Source organism: Pseudopodoces humilis, chromosome 3, assembly GCF_049639895.1.
Source record: "Pseudopodoces humilis isolate 2021_Gansu_Grassland_sample_001 chromosome 3, ASM4963989v1, whole genome shotgun sequence".
Classification (NCBI taxonomy): Eukaryota; Metazoa; Chordata; class Aves; order Passeriformes; family Paridae; genus Pseudopodoces; species Pseudopodoces humilis.
In genome coordinates this window covers 85,956,354-85,979,735 of record NC_142202.1, presented here as the reverse complement: position 1 = coordinate 85,979,735, position 23,382 = coordinate 85,956,354, and the positions used below count along the sequence as shown (strand labels likewise).

Here is a 23,382-nt window from a genome sequence, read left to right as displayed (position 1 = left end):
CAAATGCATTTCCATTAAAGCAAAGCCCATTTCCTATTAGCTTTCCTCTCAAGGATAGAGAATATACTATGAAAAACTTAACAAATATAAAAGCAACAATTTTCTTTGTTCATGCATGGTTGTGACAGATGGAATTTGCATTATCATTGTGCTCTGTATTATATTCCTTTAATAAATGATTAGGTGAAATAAAAGCCTCTGATAGAACACAGAAGCTTCCTTCCTCATCCTGCTCTTTTTCTTCTTCTTCTTCCACCTCCTCCTCCTCCAGACCAGCTGAGCAGGCACACGAAAACGATAGTGTGAACAAACAGAAGCTTTTGCTATCACTCAGAGTCCCTGAATTCACTGAAAGCACAGACCCACCTGCAAGGATACAGCACACAGTGGGACAAAAGCTTTTAAACCATGTCATCATTCTCTCTTAACCAATAGCTTTCAGTTTTGTCTGTTTTAAAAGATGAGTTCCTGATTTTAGATTAAAGAATTAACTTTGTTTTTTAATAGCCTTTTGAATTTTCCTTTGAGCACTAAAGAACTGAGCAGATCATCTCAGTGCTTTGGCTGATTTCAGTTCTCATCACAGTGAACCATGAAGAGTTTTGAAGATAAGTAATAAAAGTTGGCTGAACTGGTATTAAGAAATATTCAACCTTTAACTTAAAAAGAAAATTTCTAACTGGAAGATTGGAGTGCAAGAAGCATAACTGTCTTTAAAGATACAGGGGGAATGTGGAATTGGAAATAGGGGGCAGCATTAGGGAATACATATTTTTATAGCAGATTCGGATTCTTTTGTAAGGGAAAATTTTCCCAATGTTGTCAAATACATTTCCTTAAGAGCAGCAGCCAAAAAAATGGCTAAAGGACATTCAGTTGTCAAAAATCAAGCTTACAGCTCCGTGATATCAATGAAAAACCAAATCATCTTGAAGAGCAATATCTTGTTATTTAGAACTGAAAGGAAAAAACAAATAAGAATTCTCAGCATGTGAAAAGCCACATTTTGGTTATGTTCATTTTATGAATACTGATGTTTCAATGATGAGTAGTTTTATAAAATACAAAGTTACTTAGACTAGTCAAAGGCAGGAAAGATTGAAGATTTCCAGGAAGTACAGCAAAATGAAAAGGAGAAGGATATACACTGGCAGATTAAATTCAGTTTTGACAGAGCATTTAAGAGGGAGTAGATCAAGCCATTTAGAGAAAATAACAGTGTTAGTGTGCAAAACTAACAGTCTAAACAAAATACAGAATATTTTTTTTTTTTTTAACTTTCAGTAGCTATCACTTGCAACACTCTTTTCAATCGAGATTATATGGTCATGGATTCATTTTACTTTAAGCATCAAAAACTTGCCAAAGTCACCCTAAGTGTCCTTGAAAATCAAGGGAGAGTGCTGCTCAGGAGAGCAAGTCATATCATCTCAGACATCTAAAATAAGAGCATGGGTTGCCCTGTGGAAGTTCTGCCACTGGCCGTAAAGGCAGCTTAGTGACTAGCTCATGTTTCAATGATGCATGTCATCTAAACCAAAGAGGAGTGGTTTTTTGTGAGTCAATAAAACCTGTGAACACAGAGAGGTTCAGAGCTGAATGATCATAAAAACAAAACAAAACAAAAAATAAATATAAATAAAGAATAATAATCAAAAATTTGATTGAGAGTTGGAATTATTAGAACAGACATTTGAGAACAGATTATTAAAAGGCACTGCATGTACACAATTGAAAAGTGAATACAAAGCAAAACTAGGCTGACATCTCTGTTTAACCTTGTTCACAGGAAAAAAACAAAGATTCCTAACTGTTGAAGCACATTTAATTCTGAATAGGCATGAGGCCAAGGTCATACAAAGAACAAAATAGAAACAAGTAGATGTACGTCTATATGATAAATGCAGCTAGCTATAATATTATATGAAAAAGGAAGAGGTGTAAACCATATTCCCATGCATAAATCAACTTTTAGCTAACAACCTGTTATCCCTCAACTTAAAAATGGCTGCTGTGACACTGGTACTCCGATGAGTAATCTGGTTTAGTATAATAATTAACATTTCATTTAAAACTTGAAACTGAGCTGCTTACATAAGTTTTATAAACATTGGCAGGAAACAAAGTCTGATTTCTGCCTTCACAGACAGTCTAGGATGCCATATGGTAGAAAGTGTTTTGAAACTGTCCATTCTCGCCTTTCTTTGAATACTTTATTGTTACACCTTCAATCTCCCATTCCATGTTCATGAACATGAAATTTTAGAAAAACACTAAATAATCGGCAGGCATATGGAGTGTATTTTAAAAGTCTCCAGTCCTAGCTAGAGACACTTAGAAATCTTTGTGACCAAATGAGCTTTTGGAAAATTCTAGCAATAAGACAGGATCAATGGTACATATGCTGAGCTTTGGGAATGCTAAGAAATAAACAAGCTGGATTCCTGCCTGTTATTCTGAGTTCATTCGCCTTATCCCAGGGTAAGACTTTTACATCTTGTAAATTATAAATCCTGTTTATGCTTTCAAGATACTTCACATTATATGGTTTGTTTACTTATCTGAATGGCATCTGCCTTATTCTGCTTATCTTTTTTGTATTAGAATTATGATATGCAATACACATCCTCAATGCAGCACTCGAGATCCTCTGACTCATATATCACAAATTTCATACTGGCCTAAAATATACCAAGAGGCTCAATTTTTTAAAAATTTTGAAAAGGTCTTTTTTCAAATATGTTAAAGAAAACAGAAAAAAAACAAGGCACAGCCTTAATATTAAGTTGTACAAATGTATTAAAAAAATGTCTAAAAATTTCAGCCAGGAAACAAGTATTTCAATAAATGCATACACAGATACTCAGAATTCATTTGTAATTGAGTCCGTGTGGTGCAAAAGTACAGTGTGGATTTTAAAGTGGGTATTTTTAGTTAATAATAATAATAATATAATAATATAGTATATAATATAATAATAATAATAGTTTAGTGCTAATGTTTCAACGTTTTTCCTAATAGAAAGAAAATTGCACCTACCAGACAAATAGAAAATCAGGTCCTGTAAAGTGGCCCCAAAAGGCCATTCAGATTTCTCTCCTGTTTCCATCAAGTTGTTCCAGAGTACCCCATGATTTCTCAAAAGGAAAATTTCACCTTTAAGCAGCTGTGTGAATTGCATTTGCTAGTTTAAGAAGGTAAACAGGAATCACTCCTTGTAGTGTGTCATACTTCATATGTAAATATCTCTATAATGATTAATATACTTATGCGTGGTTTTTGTCAGAAACAAATTCTCACAAGGAAAAAATAAAGTGAAACTTGTATAAAAACACAAGTCCTCTTTAAATCATGTAATATTTATATTCTCTTGTGAATAACTGATAAACTACACACCAAAGTAATCAACAACTAGGTAAAAAGTTTTTTCTTATATTTTATTACATAATTTTTCTATGTAGACTTTTGCCTGTTTCCATTTCATCTCAATACAGCCCAAAAGAGCTAGTGCCCATTATCTTCCCATTTCAGGCTAGTGTCTGGCTTTTATGACTGTGTTTATAAACATGAATCAAAAAGGACAAAATGCAGGCTTCAGAATGGTCCTACACCTATCCACACTGTTTAATTTGTGGCACCTACCCAAACATTGTCAGGAAATCATTCAGAGAATAGGCCAGGTGAGAAAACAGTCCTCATCGGCAGAATTAATGCTTTTCTCCTTGTCCTGTGGTGCACAGTTGGTCACATTCTTGTTCCTGGATTGCAAACATGGTGGCCAGAGAAGTTCTAAGTTCTGTCTCCTTCCACCTACTCTTTTCATTCATGACTTTGGCTCCAGGTTCTCATCCTGTTTGTTTCACACTCAGGTGTAGCCCATCAGTCTTTCCTGCCCCAAACCTCTATGCTGTTGGTTGAGCAGATGTTCTGCTTATGTGAAAGGGAACACCTATCATTTTTTTTTTTTCAGTTCTCAAAAAATCCTTAAAGTCCTAGTACTTACGCACTGCCAGTATCACTCTCCTGTTTCTGTATTCTTTACTTGCTCAAACCATATGTAATAATCCATAGTCAAAGGCTTCCAGAAGAGAAAAAATAGATAAAAGTTTAGGGAAACTACAGAGAAAGGTCAATTGCAATTTTTTTATACTCTTACATACTTCTGCTCTATATATTCATATAATTTCCTTTGCAGCACTCTCAGTACTTCCTTGATCAGATCAATATGTTGGCTTTCAGAAGACTCAAGCTTTCTCCACTGATTAAAGGGGAAAGACTTCATGCACACTTTGAAGGTCTAGCTCATTGCAGCATCTGACTTAATGCCTAAAGTAAATGCTCAAGAGTTCGAATTTCTTTCTAAGTATAAAATAAGCTTATTAAATGATTCACATTCCCTGAAAACTTGCTGTGAACAGTGCATAAAAGAGTAGATTTTTTCTCTCTTCTAAACCTGCACACTCAGTGATCCTGAGAAAATGCAGCTCTCCATTACTTAAGATGGAAAATTCCAAATATCAAGGGAATGTCTATATGAATCTTTATCAGTCTTCACAAATGTGGATAAAAACCTAGCTTGATTCCCTAGCTATACTCTTAGTAATAGTCATAATTCCATAGTTAGTTTTGTGTATACAGTTTATTAAGTAACCTCAAAGATAAAGCTAAATAAATTAACCATTCAGTATTTTTAAATGGGTGCTATAAGAAACTAGAATAATTGAAAGTGTTTCGCTTCTCTACCTTAAATTAAATGGAGTAAAATATTCTAAACAAATGGAAGCTATAAAAAATGCTGACATACAGGTTCTTGTCTCATTAAAAAAATGCCTCCAACTGAAACAGAAAGTAGTATCTACAGCCCATTTGAGGAAATTCCTTTTTTACAGTATTTATGTATCTCATATTGTTGTATCATTTCATAATTTCTACCTCTTTCTGAACTCCTTTTTGAATCATTCTTTTTCTTCAAATGAGCAATTAAAAGCTGTTGTTTTCTAAAGGAATCCATTTGTGGATTGGCCATGACAGGACATTTTTTAACTGGTGCATTTAACTATTGACCTGAGAAGGTGAATGCCTGACCTTATTCACTCCTTTGCCTTCAGCAGGTCGACCTTTAGGTTACTTCCAACAATTTCCAGGTAGAATGAGGCATAAGGAGATAGAAAGTATGCATCCGTAGTGGTAATTTTACATTAATGCTGTAATGGAGTTCAAGCACACCTAAGAGAGTTTGTTTCATAGTAAGGTCATGCCAAGTGGCAACAATCATGTTTGGTGAAGTGTAGTGTCAAGATATACCAAACAATACAATTCTTCCTTAAACAGGAGTACCATAGTCCAATAACAAGATGCAATTCTATACAGACTGATGCCTCATTCTGAGATTTTTTGGCCCTGAAAGAGTTACTACAATAGCATCCAGCCATCAGCTGGTAGAACATCAGCTAGAGATGCTGTGGCTAAGTACTGCAAATACAAAGTTCAGCCCCAGTTCTAATGATTTCTACAGCATTTTGTTACTCACTCACTACTGAAAATGAGAGAAGGAAAATGAAATAGAATTAAAGTAAACTCCCCAAAATTCTAAGTCAGTTAAAACAGGAATAAAGCCAGCTATCCTCTCTGCCTAATACTTGCACTGTGTCAGAAACAGGTCTATTACCCAAAGCTCAATTGTGAATATGGAGTTAGCATGGTTTATACCAAGGTAATGATATGGCATACTGCCAAAGTTCTTTTTCATTTTTCTGGCCTTTCAAGGGTGAGGAAAGACAAAACAAGAAAAATCAAAAAACCCCAAACAAATAATAAAACTACAACAACCCTGCCTCCCCAGCCTCACAAAAAAAAAAAAAAAAAGAGGAAAAAAAAAAAAAAAGAAAATCCCCCAATAGAAGCAGCAACAACAAAAAAAATCTAAAGCTAAAAAACTAACCAACCAATCAACCAACCAAGCAATAAAGCAAACAGAAACAGGGGAAAAACTTCCATCCATAGTATTACACAAATCAACCTTCAGTATTGAAAAAGTAGGATTTCCTTGGTGATGATTGTAGATTTTCATTCCAAATAGTGATAAGGAGCTGGCTTTTTCAAACTGCATAGCCTGAAGGCAGCATAACAAGTAAAGTAACAAACTGGATAGAAATATTTCATTTTCAAGTTGGTTTCATGAGGGTGTTAGTGGACTAATAATATCAGAGAAAAGTATTTTTATGGTAACAATTATTTTGGCAGTGAGACTATCAGATATTGGGGTGAAGCTTCAAAGCCATGTAAACACATGTAAATATAATTCTGAGTAATTTTGTTACTGTATGTGTAATTTTTTTTATTTCTTTTTTTAATATGGAGAGTTGGACTTGAGTGTATAGACCTAAGATACTGTGTATATCTCTGCCATTCTGTTAAGGCCAGATTGTATAATGCCAACAGAGCTAAGCATCAGTAAGATCAGTTCAATGCACCCCAAAGGGTCCGTGTACTGAGTGCTAAAATCACTAACAGGGCCTGAAAGTTCTAATGTATATTTTGTACCTTATGATTTCTGAACCTATAAGTTTTTTTCTTGACTTCAGGTATGAGTTTTAGGACTCCTGAAGGCACAGATAAAGAATCTTTGATAAAATTTGTGATAAAAATCAGAGATTCCTTCTACTACAGATGAATATACCTTTTATGTTTTGGTTTTTTTCTATGCTCTACATCTCCATTACAGTGGGAAGGAGACAGGAAAGAACTTTCCCTCACTCAAAATATGTGTTACAGTTCTGTGGCCTGCAGTGTTTGAATGGCACTAGGTGCATGCACAAATACTTAAATCACCTGCAGTGGTGACAAATAGCTTGATAGTGTTGTGATTGTTTTTCTTTTTTGTGTAAACAAACACTTTCTACAATCATGGAGGCATGTAATCAGCCCTAGGCAACATTATTCTGTAAATCTTCTGTTAATATAGGTTGGGAAATGGTCTTCTAGAAAAGATATTTGATATCATTGCTTGAATGATTTTTCATATAATCTGTGGTTCAATGCTTATGTTGTTATTTAGTGACTATTATTTTGTGGATTTTTTTCTAACATATAAGATGTTCCATTTATTCACCAGTTACTTTAATTAATAGCAGGGTTAGCTATATGCTGTTTTTTGTAGCACATTGCTAGTAAAATCTTATGGCCTCATGCTGTCTTCTGTTACTCAGTAGTCAAGTATTTTGAAGTGAGATAGATTTCAAGAACACCTATGGGAAAATAGTATATTGGTACAGTCATTTCTCCAAAAAATCCTGTCTGGGGTCCTGTTGTAGAGGAGCATAACTAGAATGTGAGCTGATATCAAAGGCAAGTACTTGGAAACCCATCCATATGTGTATGAATTTTGCCCCTTGGTGAAACATATTTCTTCCCTTTATTGGCACCAAAATCTCATCTCCAATAAAGCAGAGGAATGAAAAGAGACTGGCCTGCCCAAGGGGAAGAAACTGTGGGACAGTCATCAGGATGATTGGATCTTCAGGGGTTGGCAGGCAGGCAGGCTGCTGCATCTGCACACACAAGACTTCTCCTGTTTGTGAGAGAAACATTTATCAAAAATATAGCAAGCTTATATTTTTTCATTTTAATCTCAAGGGAATAGAATACGTTCATAAAGATTAAAGGGAATGTCTCGTTTTGCCATTAGGTATCTTAGATTGTACATTGCAGAAGCATAGAATGAATGTTTTTAATGCTCATTTAGCTTTGAAAATTGCATCACTATCTAGGCAATGAAAAATAATGGTCTCCATTCACAGTCAACAATGCACAAAGAAAAGTTAATTTCTGCAAAATGAATGTCATTTAACTTTGCCAAATTGAACTTATACCTGTTTCTTGGATGAATAGTTCCACTACTGGAAGACATGGCTGGTGATTTTATACTGCGTCATCTATTTTACATTTGTGGTTGTACTTAGAAATAATTTTCAGAAGTTAAAATTACACATACCCAAAAGTCTTGTAAAGCTAAGTCATAGAGACTGCACATCAATAGGGCAAGACATTCAGATATGGGACTTCTTCTTCTACTTAGAAATGGTATTCAACAGCAAAGTTCAGAGGATTTTGAAGTGTTTATGTATATACTGTTTTTAATTTTATTTGAGAAGATATTAGATGTAGTTTGCTGACTATATGTGTTGTTTCTTTGAATGTACTTGGATGCATTTAAGAATTTTCTTTCAAAGATGGAAAAATGGGTAGGAAAGTAAATGTGTAGCAATTTGGTAATTCTTGTTTCTTGTAGGTATTTGTTAGAATATTTTCTTCTGTTCATAATTTTGTTATTCTTTAAATTCTCTAACAGCATATTTACTCATGAGCTTTTTAATAAATGGTTTGTCAGAGTCTTTGTCTAGGGAGCTACATGCACATTTTCAATGGGTTTTTCCCCTACAGATATAATTTTTATTGATACCACTAGCTGCTGTATCCAAATTTTTACCTGTCACTCAGCATTAATCTGCACTGTCAGTGGTTATAGAATTGTTTAAAGTCTTTCCTAGCTATACCTGGTCATGAAATGAGATTGTTTAACTTGCAGCTCTTCTTTTTTTTTTTCCCTTTCCTTTTTTTTTCTTTCTTTTTTTTTTTTCTTTCTTTTTTTTTTTAAATTTTTTTCCTTTATTTAGTGCTTCATGGAAATATAGCTAGACCTTACACTAAAAAATCTTAAACAAAGTCATGCTACCTCATAGCTCTGTTAGATAATTATCACAGGCTGTGTGACAAGCTAGAAATCGTTAAATTACCAAAATACTCTTTTGTTTCTTCTCAACATTTGAACATCTTGGTGGTACAGAACATTAGGACTTAGTTTTTGTATTGTTGTCTTCATCTTTCATGTTGAAATGGTTTCATTTAGTAGAAATATATAAACAGGTAGAATTTTTTATCATTCAGATTTTTCTATAACATATTAAACTTTGAACTAAAGAAGAAAATGTTTGTGTAGTTGGTGGCTAGATTTTCCCAAGAACGTAAGAAAAACTAAGTTAAGTTACTATTCAAGTGAAATTTCTTTGTTCTCATTTTAATCATTTGGACCCATGTCAAATTGATCTGTTGCAGAAAAAAGTGAAAGAAGGCATAATATAAAAAAATCCATAAACATAATTTAAATGTAGTGCACCATTGTTAAAATACCCAAGGATTTGCTTATTAAAACATGCTTGCAGATTTTATTTAAAGGCTTCCATTCACCTCTTATCCTTTCTTGTGTATAATTCTCAATATTTTACACCTCTGTTGAATACTGAAACTTGTTTATTCCTGTTCATGTGCTTAAATGAGCTGTTTCACTTTATTGATTTTTGTTCTTTTGTCACTTCTACTAAATTCTCATCAGGTCCATTTTTAATGTATATAGAACCATAGAAAAGTTGATGTTGGAAAAGACCTGTAAGATCTTTGAGTCCAACCATTAACATAACATCACTGTGTTCATCATTAAACTGTCTCTAAGTGCCACACCTAAACATCTTTAAATAACTCCAGGGATAGGGACTCCATCCCTTTGTTGGGCAGAATGTTCCAGTGCTTCAGAACCCTTTCATTCAATTTCTTTTCCTAATAGCTAATGTAAACCTCCCCTGGCATAACTTGAAACCATCTTGTCTTGTCTTTTAACTAGTTACTTAAGAGATGATAATGACCCCACCTGGCTACAGCCTCCTTTCAGGCAGTTTTAAAGAGTGATAAGCCCACCCCACAAGCCTCCTTTTCTCCAGGCTGAACACCCATAGCTCCCTCAGCCACTCTTCATAATCAGTATTCTCCAGACCCTTTGCCAGCTCCGTTGTCCTTCTCTGGACTCGCTGTAGCACCTCAATGTTCTTCCTGCAGTGAGGGGCCCAGAAAGAAGCACAGAAATCATGGTGTAACCCAACCAGTGCCAAGTACAGAAGGGTAGTCATTTCCCTGGTCCTGCTGGCCACACTATTGCTGACACAGGCCAGGATGCCATTGGCCGTCTTGGCCACCTGGGCACACGCTGGCTCATGTTCAGCCTCTGCCACCCAGCACCCCAAGGTCATTTTCTACCTTTCAGCTTTTCAGCCACTCTGCCCCCAGCCTGCGGCACTGCATGTTATTATTGTGACCCAACTACAGGTCTGTGTACTTTGTCTTACTGAGCCTCTTACCATTTTAATCTGCCAGTCAGTCCAGGTTGTCCAGATCCCACTGCAGAGCCTTCCTACCCTCTAGCTTCCAACAGTCACACCCAACTTGGTATCATCTGCAAACTGGCTGAAGGTGCACTCGATTGACATGCCCAGATCACGGATAAAGACATTAATCAGGACTGGCCCCAGTGCTGAGCCCTGGGGAACTCTACTAGTGACTGGCTGTCAGCTGGATGTGACTTCATTCACCCCCACTCTCTGAGCCTGGACACGCAGACGGTTTATAACCCAGTGAAGAATGCCCTTGTCCCAGCCATGGGCCGCCAGCTTCTCCAGGAGAATACCAGGGGTGACAGTGCCAAAGGCTTTACTAAAGTCTAGATAGAAAACATCCACAGCCTTTCCCTCATCCACTAAGCATGTCACCTTGCATAGAAGGTAACCAGATCAGTCAAGCAGAGCCTGTCTTTCCTCAACCCATTCTGGTTCGGCCTGATCCGCTATTGTCCAGCATATGCTGCATGTTGGCACTCAAAAGGATCTGGTATATCAAGACCTAACCTGACGTGGAGGTCAAGCTGACAGGCCTGTAGTTCTCTGGATCCTCCTTCCAGCCCTTCTTGCAGATTTGACTGTTTATGTAAGTTTTGGGAAAAAAATTATTCTATGTCTGATTAATTTCTTTCTCCAAGCACTGGAAGCAAGTATGTTGTCTCAGCACATGCACTTAGTGATGATTTCGATCACCTTTGAAAATGGTTCATTGCAATGCAAATGTCCCTTTGCAATAAACATAATGTAACTGTAGAACACAGATTTTTTTTAATCATTAAGATTTTATTAATAGCCACAGTTCACATCAAGATTGGTCCAGATTTTTCTGACCACATCTGTGCTTCTGAAAAAAATGACTTTTGAAATATTATCAAATAACTGAGCATCCTTACACCAACCCTTAAATTTGTTCATTTTTTTTTCAGTTTGGAAATTTTACTATGAATGTTTGCCACCAGAGTGCAGTCAGTTTAGTTTCCAATAAAGCACCATTTAGATGTTTTGGGATTAGAGACAGAAAACCCATTTATTACATAAAAATATTCTATAAAAGCAATAGCACTGAAAAAACAACACAGAGAAAAGACAGGAAAATAACTAAAGGCGGGGGAAAAATGCAATTTTCTTTCCAGGATCCTGTAAAATACTGTTTGTTGGGTAACAATGCTATAATCTGGATATGGTGGGGAAGAAGGATCATATATATAAGTTGCACATTTTGATTGTCCAGCTCTCCAGGGTATAATGTGTAGTAGGAAAGGCAAGAAATATTTTTTCTGGCTATCTCCTGGATCTGGCTGTGGAGATAATTACAGTTACCCCAAATAAGGTATGGCAGTAATAGCAGAACTGAACTCAGGTGTAGAATACTTGACACTGAACAAGTCTGCAAGACTGAATATATAGATTATTTCTAAAAATAATTTGCAAATTTTCACTAAATTTATGGCTTCTCTGGCATATACATTCAGTCACTTTTTATTAGGACTTTCAGGTACAGGAAATTAATTTTTATTAAATAGCCATTTTATTGTATTGGTGGGTTGCAAAAACTGTTGATCAATAGGAAACAAAAATTCCATCCCTGCTTCATTTTTCCATATTTCATGTTCATTATATTGCTTTTAAAAAAATTAATCATGATTTTTTTATGTAATAACATGCACAAACTCTTCCTTTTTACTTTAGCTTATAGGTGTAATTGTTTTTCTGGAATATTGCACAAGGTAGAATCACATTTTAACTTTATAGAGCTTCTACCTACAGGCAGTATTTCCAGAAAGTAAGAGATAGTTCACTGAAGCATTATAGTTCCAGTTTGGGGGACTCTATTCAGAAAAAATATTTCATAAACATACTGCAAGGAACAGCAAGAAATTGAAGAAAGAACCATAGCAACAAACCCCCAAAAATACAGAAGTAACTGTAAGAGAAAACAAGTTGCAGGTTGGATATGGTGCCAGAGAGAGGAGATTCCCATCAGGTGCTTGTGTTAGGAATGCAAGTGGTGTGGAACCAGGCACAATGGCGGCTCCTTATGGCTGTATCTGTCAAGCCTCAGGAAAACCTGAGACATTTTCTTAATCACAGTACTTTCTACACATTAGCTGTCCAAAGTGGTCATTCTCTATTGCATGTAAAAGCAAAACTGAAGGCATGCTAAGGGCATCCGAAAATCTGGTCTGAGTCCAAATAGACTTTCTTGCAGACTTAGAAGCCTCTCTGCTGCAGGTGTAATGCTACATTATATCTTGAGTTGGTTATTTTGACCATATTCTATGTTTAATTTTAGCACTGAGCTCAGTAATAATGTGCATTTTATGTTCTCATCAGGCAACAAGCAAGGGTTAATTCAGAATTCCTATATGCTGTTTAAGCTCACTGTGCATCAAAATTCAGAAGTTTTTTTAAAACCCTGAGGAGGCAACACAAGCAACCCTGATTAGGCACCTCTATCTTTCTCTGTCAACTGCACTCATAATGAATGAAAATGTAAGACACCTGAATTCTGACAAGGGAAACAGTAACTGTGTAACATCTGACTTAGCTGACTAGTTGACTGTTTGTTTCCATTTCTTTCTTAGATGCTTGGGTCCTTTTTAATTTCTCCTCCCACAACTTTGATAAACAAGAAAAGCCTCTCATTTGCAGGGAGTGGGAGGGAAGAAGTGGGGGATGCTGGAGATGGGATGACCAGAATTAGATAACAAGAGCTGAGCACAAGGTCCACATGCCATAGTGATTCATGTGATTGCGTTATAACAGCTCATAATAACCAAGCTCTGTCATTCTTTATAGGCCAAATTTTCTAGTTGGATCTTTTTTAAAGCATGTCCTCATTGTGCAGTTGTTTTATTGAAATGACCATAATAATACTGAGATATTTCTCCCGAGTTATTAAAGTTAATTTGGAATTCAACAATGTGAACAAGTAAATCAAACTCAGTCTAATTAGTATTACTTACTACTTAAATTGGATAGCATCTATATGTCCCACTGAGGTACTGGGTTTTGTTCTGCCATGCATGATGTAAACAATCTAAATAAAGCATGTGTGCATTATTCTGACAATTATATTTCACAGTGCCCCAGGACAACCTTTTACAATCCCTTAAGCAAATCTTAATCCAGTTTATGTCCTCCATGGAAAATATTCAAAATGAATTAGACATGCCTCCAGAATACAAAGACCTAGTTATGAATTCCTGTGAGATAGGTTAAAATCATGGCATCAACATGAAACTGAGACACAGGAGATCTCTGTCTCTAACAGTTCTGTTTCATATTTTCTGTGTGACTCTGCTCAAGCCTGTCTAGAAGGCATTTAGTGTTCCAGCATGTGCTTCTTAGCTGCTGTGTTCAGGAAGAAGCAAAAAGTCTCTGCTCTGTGAGAGGAAACAGGAGACAGCACGGTGTGCACACTGGCCTCACTGGGAAAGACGAGGTCCCACAGCATCCAAACAAGAAAAGCAGAGAAGGTCTGTGATGGTAGCCAGACCCAGCTAATATTCCACATCAGCAGACACGTCCATAAGGATGAGGCAGATGTGACATCAAGCCAAGAAGTCATATCAAAGCATCAGGGTCAGGATCTGGTCCAATGGCCCTCAGAAAAGCCCTAAGATAGAGATGAGGTTGGTCTAAAGTAATTAAATCTTGACATAGAATCTGCAGGTCAAGCTTCAGAAAACCAGAATACATGTCCATGTACAACCATAGCAGATTCAGCTTAAGTACAGCTTCTGAATGGAGAGGCTATGGGCTCCCACTTCTCACAGCCCTTTTCACTGTAGTTCGATCTAAGCTACAGAGTTGCATAGATTCATAGCTGATTTTGAGTACTTGCAGATTAAGCTGTAGAGGTGTAGGGGTGTGTGTGTATGTGTGTGTGTGTGTGTGTGTGCGCGCGCATGTGTGTGTATGTGTAATGGGGATGCACTGGTACTGACAGTTGGGCATTATGTTGAATGCAGAATTCAGAATGGTGCATACCCACTAGAGAATTATCCGATTAACAGGAAATGCTAATCTTGTGACTAAATTCTATGTCCTAAATTACTGGAGTTAATAATTTAGTAAAGCACTAATTTGAGACATCTCACAGTTATCTGGGGTGAATTAGACAAATCTGCCTTTCTTCTGAACCCTTGATTTATATATTATACCAGTTGTCAAATGAATTTTCAGATAGGGGGTTGGTCTTCCTTTCCTCCTGGATAAGTTTTGATGGTAATACCCTTGAATCTTAGTGGACATTCTCATCCAAGGTAAGAAAGGTATGGTTTATAAAGCCTTCAGATGGGAGCCCCATGTTCAGAGTGGGACCTAATTGCATGCAGATCTTTCTACTTCAAGTGCTCAAAACATAAAGTCAGTATTCTAACAAGCAATGTTAGACCAGTAAGTCTTTCTCTGACTTGGCCAGGTTTTAAAATAGAAAGCAACTACAGATGCATATAAAGAGGGGACTAATTTGGTTAGTAAACATACCTAAAGGCTTGAGCTTTCTGAGGATCTTATCTGTCTGATTTCTCAACCTTGATGGAGCTGAAGTGTAAAGAAAGCACTGTCTTCTGCTTGTGGAGAGGAAAATGGAGAAACTTAGACATTTCTGGTAGATTGTATAAGTTTCTTCAGGAGGCAGCTGCAAGCATTTCCTCCATATCCACTGTTTTGCAGGATATGGCTTTTAATCGATCTTTCCAGTTCAGGATTCACTAGCTGCTTTCATACTAGTAATCTCTGCATTTCTATGCCAGAGTAATTTACAGTTCTCTCAGTTTTAATTTTCTCGTAGTCTTATCTGAAAGTTCTTTGCAATGCCATTATGTATGATTATGAAAAAGCTGTTCAACAATAAAATATAGTAGAGATCTGGTTTTAGTTTGCTACAAAAAGCTGTAATTAAAAACATATATTGATTCCCATTATTTATTTTTTTTCCCTGTGTGTGGCTTTTCTACATCAATTTTTCTATTTCCATGCCTGTGAATTTACTTCTTACATCATCTTTCAATATCCTGAATAGCTTAGTTCACATCTTTATAGATTTCTGAACGATAGGTGTAGTTATCATTTCCCTAGAGCTAAAACAATAGCCATCTCTTCTTTGTTTCAATTTACTGCTTCTGGGAAGCAATCGTTCTACTCTGCTCTACATCACCCCAAGCAATGTAATGTTCATAGAATATTTCTATCAATGCCCTGCTAATGGTTTTTATATCCATTTGCCTCCTTACTGATCTCTTGTCCACTGTGAAGTCCTCCCCATCTTTCTGTAATGCTTTTTATTGGCTATCTAACCATGAGTAAACTTGATAAATAAACATGTAAATGATCTCTCAGACTAATTTTTTTTCTTTCTTCTTTCTCTGCTTCATCATCATTTCCACCTTCTGAGCTCCCTACCTTAACATTGCCTTCAGTCTCACTCTCTTTACTCTTGTTATCAGCTAGAATTGTCATCACAGACACTTTATCAAGTCACCTTAGTGACTGAAAAATGCTTGGCTTTTGCACCTTACCTGCCCAGTCAATCTAAAATGGTGTTGTAGGTGACCTTGTCCCCTCAGTATTGTCCATGGTTTTCAACTTTCTGTCTGTAAATTAAAATTCATGCACTTAAATGTCAGTTCATTCTATCTCCTGCATCAATCTTCATCTTCTGTCTTGCTTTATGCTGAGTCTTTCTTTCCCTTAAGAAGTATTTTCTGACAAGGTTGGAGAGGCTGCCTGAGACCACAGTTTTAGTAGCATGAATGCACAGTAATACTAAGAGGAATGGAAATAAATAAAGCTCCTTCAGAAACAGAGTACCTTTGATGTGGCTCTGGTCTATTTGGCTGCTCATATCCTTATAGTCTTCAAAACAATGCCCAGAAGGTGGAGTTGTCTTCTAATTAATGAAGTACAGCTTCCTAACATATGTTTAAAGCATTTTTCTAAATTATCACATATTTCAGGAAGTATTCAATTTATCGCGAGAATACATTTTTTTCTATCTGCTCATAAAAAAAAACTGTTTACATTTTCATTAGTTCAACTGAATTTTCTTCATACTGGTTATTCAGATTAGGAGATTGATTTTGTTCTTTACATTCCACATTTTCCAGCTTTAAATAGCCATATTAAACTTACAGTGTGCATTACTAATTAGTAAACAGTAAAAAATTACTAAAAATTACAAAAATGCTAAGCTTCCACTGCCCCCACCCCCTGCCCCCAGGGAACATGCAGAAATAGTACCTGGAATATATAGAAATTCTATGATTCTGTAACTATTTCCATGCATTCTCAAAGAATAAACTTTAGTATTTTCCATAATTGTTTCTAAGAAAGATTTATTGTCTATAACAAAAAATTTAATGGTCTAATTATTGATTGAACTTTTAATTTATTGATTTTATTTCCATACCTGAAACAAAATTATCATAATGAATGCACAATCAGAAATCACTTCTGAGACTGCATATGTATATGTGGTATTTCATGAGTCTATGAAATTTGTACATTCTTGAGTATTTCCTCAATTAAAGAATTTGCTACTGAGCAACAAAAGTACACACAACCAAAAGAAAATGCTTGACTGCTGCCTAAGTTTGTTTTTTTTAAATTACGTAAGTAGCAGAAAAAATCTGAGTTACTATTAAATGTATCCTGATCATTGCCTGAAACCCTGCTGTTTTCTAGGTTGTCCTATATATCATACCAATCATGTTATGGTAGTGGGTAACTCTTTTCCCCACTGCATTGTCTATAGAAGACAGAAAAGGAATATTCAGAGATCACTGTTAAGGTAGCTGCTTGATTAACCAAAGCATTATTTTTAACCTTCAAACAGTGAAGCTATTTAAGGCAGGATTTGCTTGACACCAAAGGAATGATTCATGCAAAGTTCATCCTTGATTAGTGAAAGTATCTATGAAGTGTTTACTTGTGCTTTTGCCTATACTGGTACTGTGTCTTGCTGCCCAAAGCTTGAATGGTGAGACAGTCAGTAGCTGGTTTGGACTGATGAGCTTCAGGAATGCAAGTGCACAGCAGGCTTCTGGGGTCATCCCTGTCTTGTCTGCTCATGGAGCAGTAGGTTCTAATTTAAGAATTTATCGCTTCTGTGTGGATAGCCATGAGAAGTAGTAGTAGATCTGTTAAGTTATATTTTCTTAGGAGCCTTTTTCTGAACATAGTTTGATGTTGGTTCACTGTGAGGAGATATCATGAATATTGCTTACAGAAGGAAAATTACCTTGCTGTTTTTCTCATCTTCATGTAAGAGGATGCCACTTCACCACAGTCCTTCTGTTATACATATGCTGGTAGGTGGCAAGAAGTGAGTTTATCTTTGGACTGAGAGAAGGATTTTAATCAAGCTTGCTCACATGCAGAGTTCTGTAGCAAATCTGGAGATCCACAAACCAGTGTCCTTTAAATGGGGATTTCACCATTTGTGTTTGCTGCAAATTTTCTTTAAAATTATGAGATTTAATTGGATAAAGTCCATTATAAGAATCTTCTTCAGTATGTCCATCTGGCTCTTTGTTGACGATCCAGGCAAGACTTTGTTCCATGTGTCCAACATGGGGACTTAAATAAGCTTCTATTTTCTATAAAAAACCAAAAGTTTTACATTTACGGTCAAAGTAATAATTCTAGATTGTATAAATATTGTCCTAATGGAGCCAACTGAGGTGTTTCGCAGAAATGCTCAGTATTCTGAATTTCAGCACAAAAACCTTTCATATTCTTTGTTAAAATCATCTGTGGTAATAGCAGTACTATTTTACCCAGAAACAGATTTAGCAGGAGCTGTTCCAGAAAGGCAGTAAAACATTTCTGTTTCAAAACTCAAAATGTGTTAAGTGATGAACTTAAGTTTACTAAATGCTGAATAATATATACCTAGTATACCATCAATAACCAAGTCAAAATAGGGTAATAGCAAATGAGACTGCTAATGTGCACATTCTCTGTTGTCTGTAATTGAAATGCAGTCAAATTCTGTAACTTAAATTATTGCAAATTAGAGACCAGCATGGTTACTGTGCTGTAAAGCACAACACACTCAGAATATTATCACTTACAAGAAAGCAGAATCAGAACTAGTATTGCAACTAAGGGGAGATGTCTGTAGCAACCAGCAAATCAGGTCTATAGATTTCCCCTAGGAGGGGAAGAGCTGAGGCAGGCACTGCACTCTTCTCTCTAGTGACCAGTGACAGGACTCAAGGAAGTAGCTGAAGCTGTGTGGATGGGGTTCACACAGAGTGTGGTTGGGCACTGGAATAGGCATCACAGTATCAAGGACCATGTTCAGAGCACCAAGTTTGCCAGAGTTCAACAAATATTTGGACAATGCCCTCAGGCTCATGGTGTGAGTCTTGGAATAGATGTCCTGTGCATGTTGTAATTTTAAAACCTGAATCTCTGTTATGTGAGCTGAAGTTGCATTTAGTCCCTGAGAAAACATCCAGTTGTTTTTCTGTCATGCCTTTCAGTGAATCTGATTTTCTGTTCAAATTTATTAATATTAATTAATATTGATTAATATTGATTAATATTAATTAATAAATTTGAACAAAAAGGGGCTAATTCTGAAATTTTACCAGTTTTTGTTGAATACACAAGGCTAATGGGTGAATTCTAAAGAGAAGGGGAGAACGATTCATGACACTTATTGGTTGTGTTGTTGTTGTTGTTTAACAACCCAGATCAATCAGAGAGCTACTAGAAGTTGCATTAGGCAGTTTATAACTCACTCAGGGTTTTAGGGATCAAGGCAATATATTTCAGCTTTACTTTTCTAGGCCATGATCTACAAGAGGTACTCATACAGGAACTACACTATTTTTTTTAATCCAGGTTTTCTTGACACATTAGTTAACCATTTCTGTGCTGTTCCAAATAATCTGGTTAAATATCATTACCAAATTATTATGTGGAACCAGTTCATTTTATAGTGATAGAAAATTGTTTATTCCAATCAACTTGGCATTAAGCAGTTACAACAATATTTTGTATTACTTGGTTTTAGTATGATTAGTAGTTGCCAATTCTGAAATTTTCCTTAGATCAGTACCAAACAGGTTGCAATTGCAACACAAAAATGAAATAAAGGGAAGAGAGGTATTTGTAAAGGATATTAGGAATTAATCCATTACACTTCAAAGCAGCCACTAAATTGATTAGACTAGACTACTTACCTGGATTCTTCTGAATCAATGATTACTATGGAATCATCAAATATGTATGTATTCTTATCTGTAATTGAGCTACTGTCTTGTAGTTTATACCAAAGTGCATCAAAAATACTGAGAGAAACCTCCTGTCTCAGGCTTCCTTCACCCAGAGCTCAGCTTGAAGCTTGCACTGCAGATGTGCATGATGAGCACCTGTAGTAAATCACAGAATGATACAATTATAGAATATGCTGAGTTGGGACAGACCTATCATTGAGTCTACCTCCTGGCCCTGTGAAGGACAGCCCCAAGAATCACACCTTGAGCCTAACAGCTTTGTCCAAATGCTTCTTGGACTCTTGTCAGGCTTGGGGCTGTGACCACTTCCCTGGGGAGCCTGTTCCAGTGCCCAACCACCCTCTGGGAGAAGAACCTTTTTCTGATATTCAACCTAAACCTCCCTGACAGCTTCAGGCCCTTCCCTTGGATCCTATCACTGCTCGCCAGAGTAAAGAGATTGGTAGCTACCCTTCCACTCCCCTCATGAGGATGTTGAACACTTCAATGAGGTCTCCCATCAGTCTCCTCCAGGCTGAACAGACCAAATGATCTCAGCTGCTCCTCATATGGCTTCTCCTCCTGACTCTTCACCATCCTCCTCACTCTCCTTTGGCCACTCTGTGGTATCTTAGTGTCTTTCCTATATTGTGGTGGCCAAAACAACAGACAGGACTCGTAGGAATTGCAATGATACAAATAAATAAAAACGAGAATTTTCCATATTGGAAGAGTTTAATTTAACATAACACGTAAAGATTTTCCTCAGCTTCTGCTTATGTAATTTTAATTTTAGTTTTCTTTTTTTTTCTATGTATTCATCTTTTTTTTTCCACTTAACACTTTTATTCTTAATAATATTCTCTTTGACTATTTTTTCCAGTAGTATATAATTTGTGTGTTTGCATAAACAAGGAAAAATACTCATACTTCAGTGCCTAAAGGTATTCTTGTTTGCCAAGCATTCCATCTGATGAATTCAGGACATGATGGTATGGTAATTTAAAATAATGAATAAAATAAAAACCAACCTGTGAGAAACTTTTTTTTTTTTCAGATTAGAAGACAGTCCTTGTGTGGCAGTTGCAGAACTGAATCATTTGGGTTCCACAGTTTGAAACACTGTTTTCTAATACAAACCTAACATAAGAAGAATACAAAATACTGCAAAGTGAATGATGTCTTACTATCTATGTATAAGAACCTTGCATTTGTTTTTTTGACATATGAATGATGCAGCACATGAATTATATTCATTCTCATCTAAAAGGCTTGTTGAATTTCAGTTCACAATAAGTAATTGTTTTATGCTGCAGATTAAATCTGAGTTAGGGAGCCTCATTTCAGAATGGAAATACAGCTGATCACGAGCCAGAGTTTCATTGAAATGAGTCATAGACTAATATTTAATAAGAATATTAGCTTTCCTAAAATATGAAATACAGTTTAAAGTGATACTGAGGAGTTTGGAACTATTTCATCTATCCACCTGGTTGTGTTGCTAGACCTGAACTAGTTGCCTCCAGTCAAATTCCATTGAATTATCTGGAGCATCAGAGCTACATTAGGCACATCCTCATGGAATCATTCAGCAAAGTATCTAAAAAAAGACCTTATAATCTGTGTGGATCTATAACAGGCAGACTTTGAAGGATGTGGAATATGCACTGCTGACTCATATTCAACTTTCCATCACCCAGGATGCCTAGGTATTTTTCTGTGGCACTGCTTTCCAAATCTCATTCCCCAGTTTGTATGGAAATATCAGGTTTGCCTCATCCCACATGTCGAATCCAGCATTTTTCCCATGTTGAACTTTAGATGGTTGGTGATTGCTCAGCCCTCTCATTTTTTAGGTCTCTCTGCAGGGGAGGTCTCCCTGCCTTCGAGGGAGCTTCAACAGCTCCTACCAGTTTCATGTCATCTGTGAACTTGCTTAGTACTTCTCCCAGTCCTCCTGCCAAGTAATTTCTGAAGTTGTTGACAAGAGCAGAGCTGAGGATGGAGCCCTGGGGAACCGTCTAGTGACAGGTCACCATCACCCTTTGTGCCTGACCTGTGAGCCAGTTGCTCACCCATTACATGATGTGTTTATCCAGCAGAATGCTGAACATTCTGTCCAGAAGGGTTCTGCAAAAGACAGTATCAAAAGCTTGACTGAAATCCAAGATCACATCTACTGGCTTCCCTTGATCAGCTAGATGGATTACCTTGTCATAAAATGAGATCAGTCTTGATAAACAAGACTTTTGTTTGATTTTAAGTAAAAAAACTTATCTGAACCATGAATGGGAATATATAGGCTCAAAGAATCATTTAAGTTGGAAAAGAGCTTCAAGATCATTGAGTCCAACTGTAAACCCAGCACTGTCCAATAAACATATATTTATTCCGTATAAGTCATAAGTCAAAGTTTCAGGTTTTATACTTCACTTCCGTTATTCATCACCTAAACAACAACAAATATTTTGGAATTTTTGGTTCTGAGTATTGTTTAGATGCCATGATAAATGGCCCTATTTAAAATACAGAGACAGTGTACAGAAAGTACTATCCTAGACCCTTACCATTTATCCAGTCCTAAAGTGGTTTTCTGTTTTGCAGAGTGAATTCCGTTGAATAACATTGATTTCCTATTTCAATAAAGGGAACTGTCATCCAAAAGGGGGATGAAATATTAAGGCTCTACTATATAATTACATAGATAGATAGATAGATAGATATATTCACTGATAAATACTGTGCAAATAAAAATCCAGCCCAGTATTATCTTATACAGGCTGTATTTAATTTTGAAAACTAAATAAGTGTTAGTTTAATTTTATTTATGGGGAAAATAAAATTATTTTTAAATTTTAGGAGCTGTTGGAAAAAATCCATTTTTACAATGTTAATATATTCTGTATAACCATTGATTGCATGTGAAAGCACGCAATCCATTTTATGCCCGAGTAATTCTAAAACACCTGAACTATATTCCCTCCACACGGCACCTGAAAATTCACAGGGCTAAGCATCCCCTTAGTGCAGGGAATGGATTTGCCAATTGCAGCCTGGAGGGGATTGTAACTAGCACTATAAAGCTCTGATGATGGTTTTATAATGGAAAGTCTGAAACAGCCTCAACTACCACCTTGTTAATGTGATTCTGTAATACATAAACAGTCTAATTTGAAAATAAGAGTCAATTATTGAGGAATATATTTGTAGAGTTATTATTCTTTTTAATTTTACTCTTGTCTTGGATTTGAATTACAGTTTTCTTTCAAATAAAAACTTCTGATGAGACACCTAATGGTTTTCTACTTTAATTTTGCTGTCCTGTTTGTTTTTACAGCTGTCCCCCATTGTTTATTGTATTGTATTTATGTTTAACCCCCTTGCAGAGTCCTTGCAGTGAAATTGTTATGCAGATCAAAGTATAGTTCTGATATCCAAACTCTTCCAACTACGTTACCCTCTGCACGAATTGATTAGGAAGGGCATTGCACAGGAAATAGCTATTAACATGGCTTACATTAAGAATGGAGCTAGGCTCCAAATGTGGTGTTTGTCATATCTCTGTGTGTCTGTAAATGCTTGCAGCCCTGTCAATGCCTTTAAAGTAGTTTGAGTCTTACTAGACACTGACTGTGTTGCCATGGAGTTGTACATAGATTTCACAGCAAAGCTGAAACTGATTTCCAGGTGATAGTTGAGTTAGAAAATGGAAAAAAACAGAATGAGAAAACCAAATTCCAAACTGATTATTATTAGATTTGACACCTATTTCTTGTGTCTGATGTTGTTTGGGTGCTGGGTTTTTTTAGGTTGAAAAAATATAATTAAGAATTCAGAATGGAGATTATTCTTTCAAGGAAAATAAATTCGGCGCTATACTGATTTACTCTACTTTGTGTGAAGACAAGGTCTTTTAATATGTTAAT

At 36.2% G+C, this 23,382-nt stretch overlaps 1 protein-coding gene across 7 annotated transcripts in view; it reads left to right on the top strand.

Annotated features, from left to right (window-relative positions):
* Positions 1-23,382, top strand: part of ADGRB3 (adhesion G protein-coupled receptor B3) — a 443,295-nt gene that overhangs the window by 231,495 nt on the left and 188,418 nt on the right. The gene's annotated exons all lie outside the window — the stretch shown is intronic.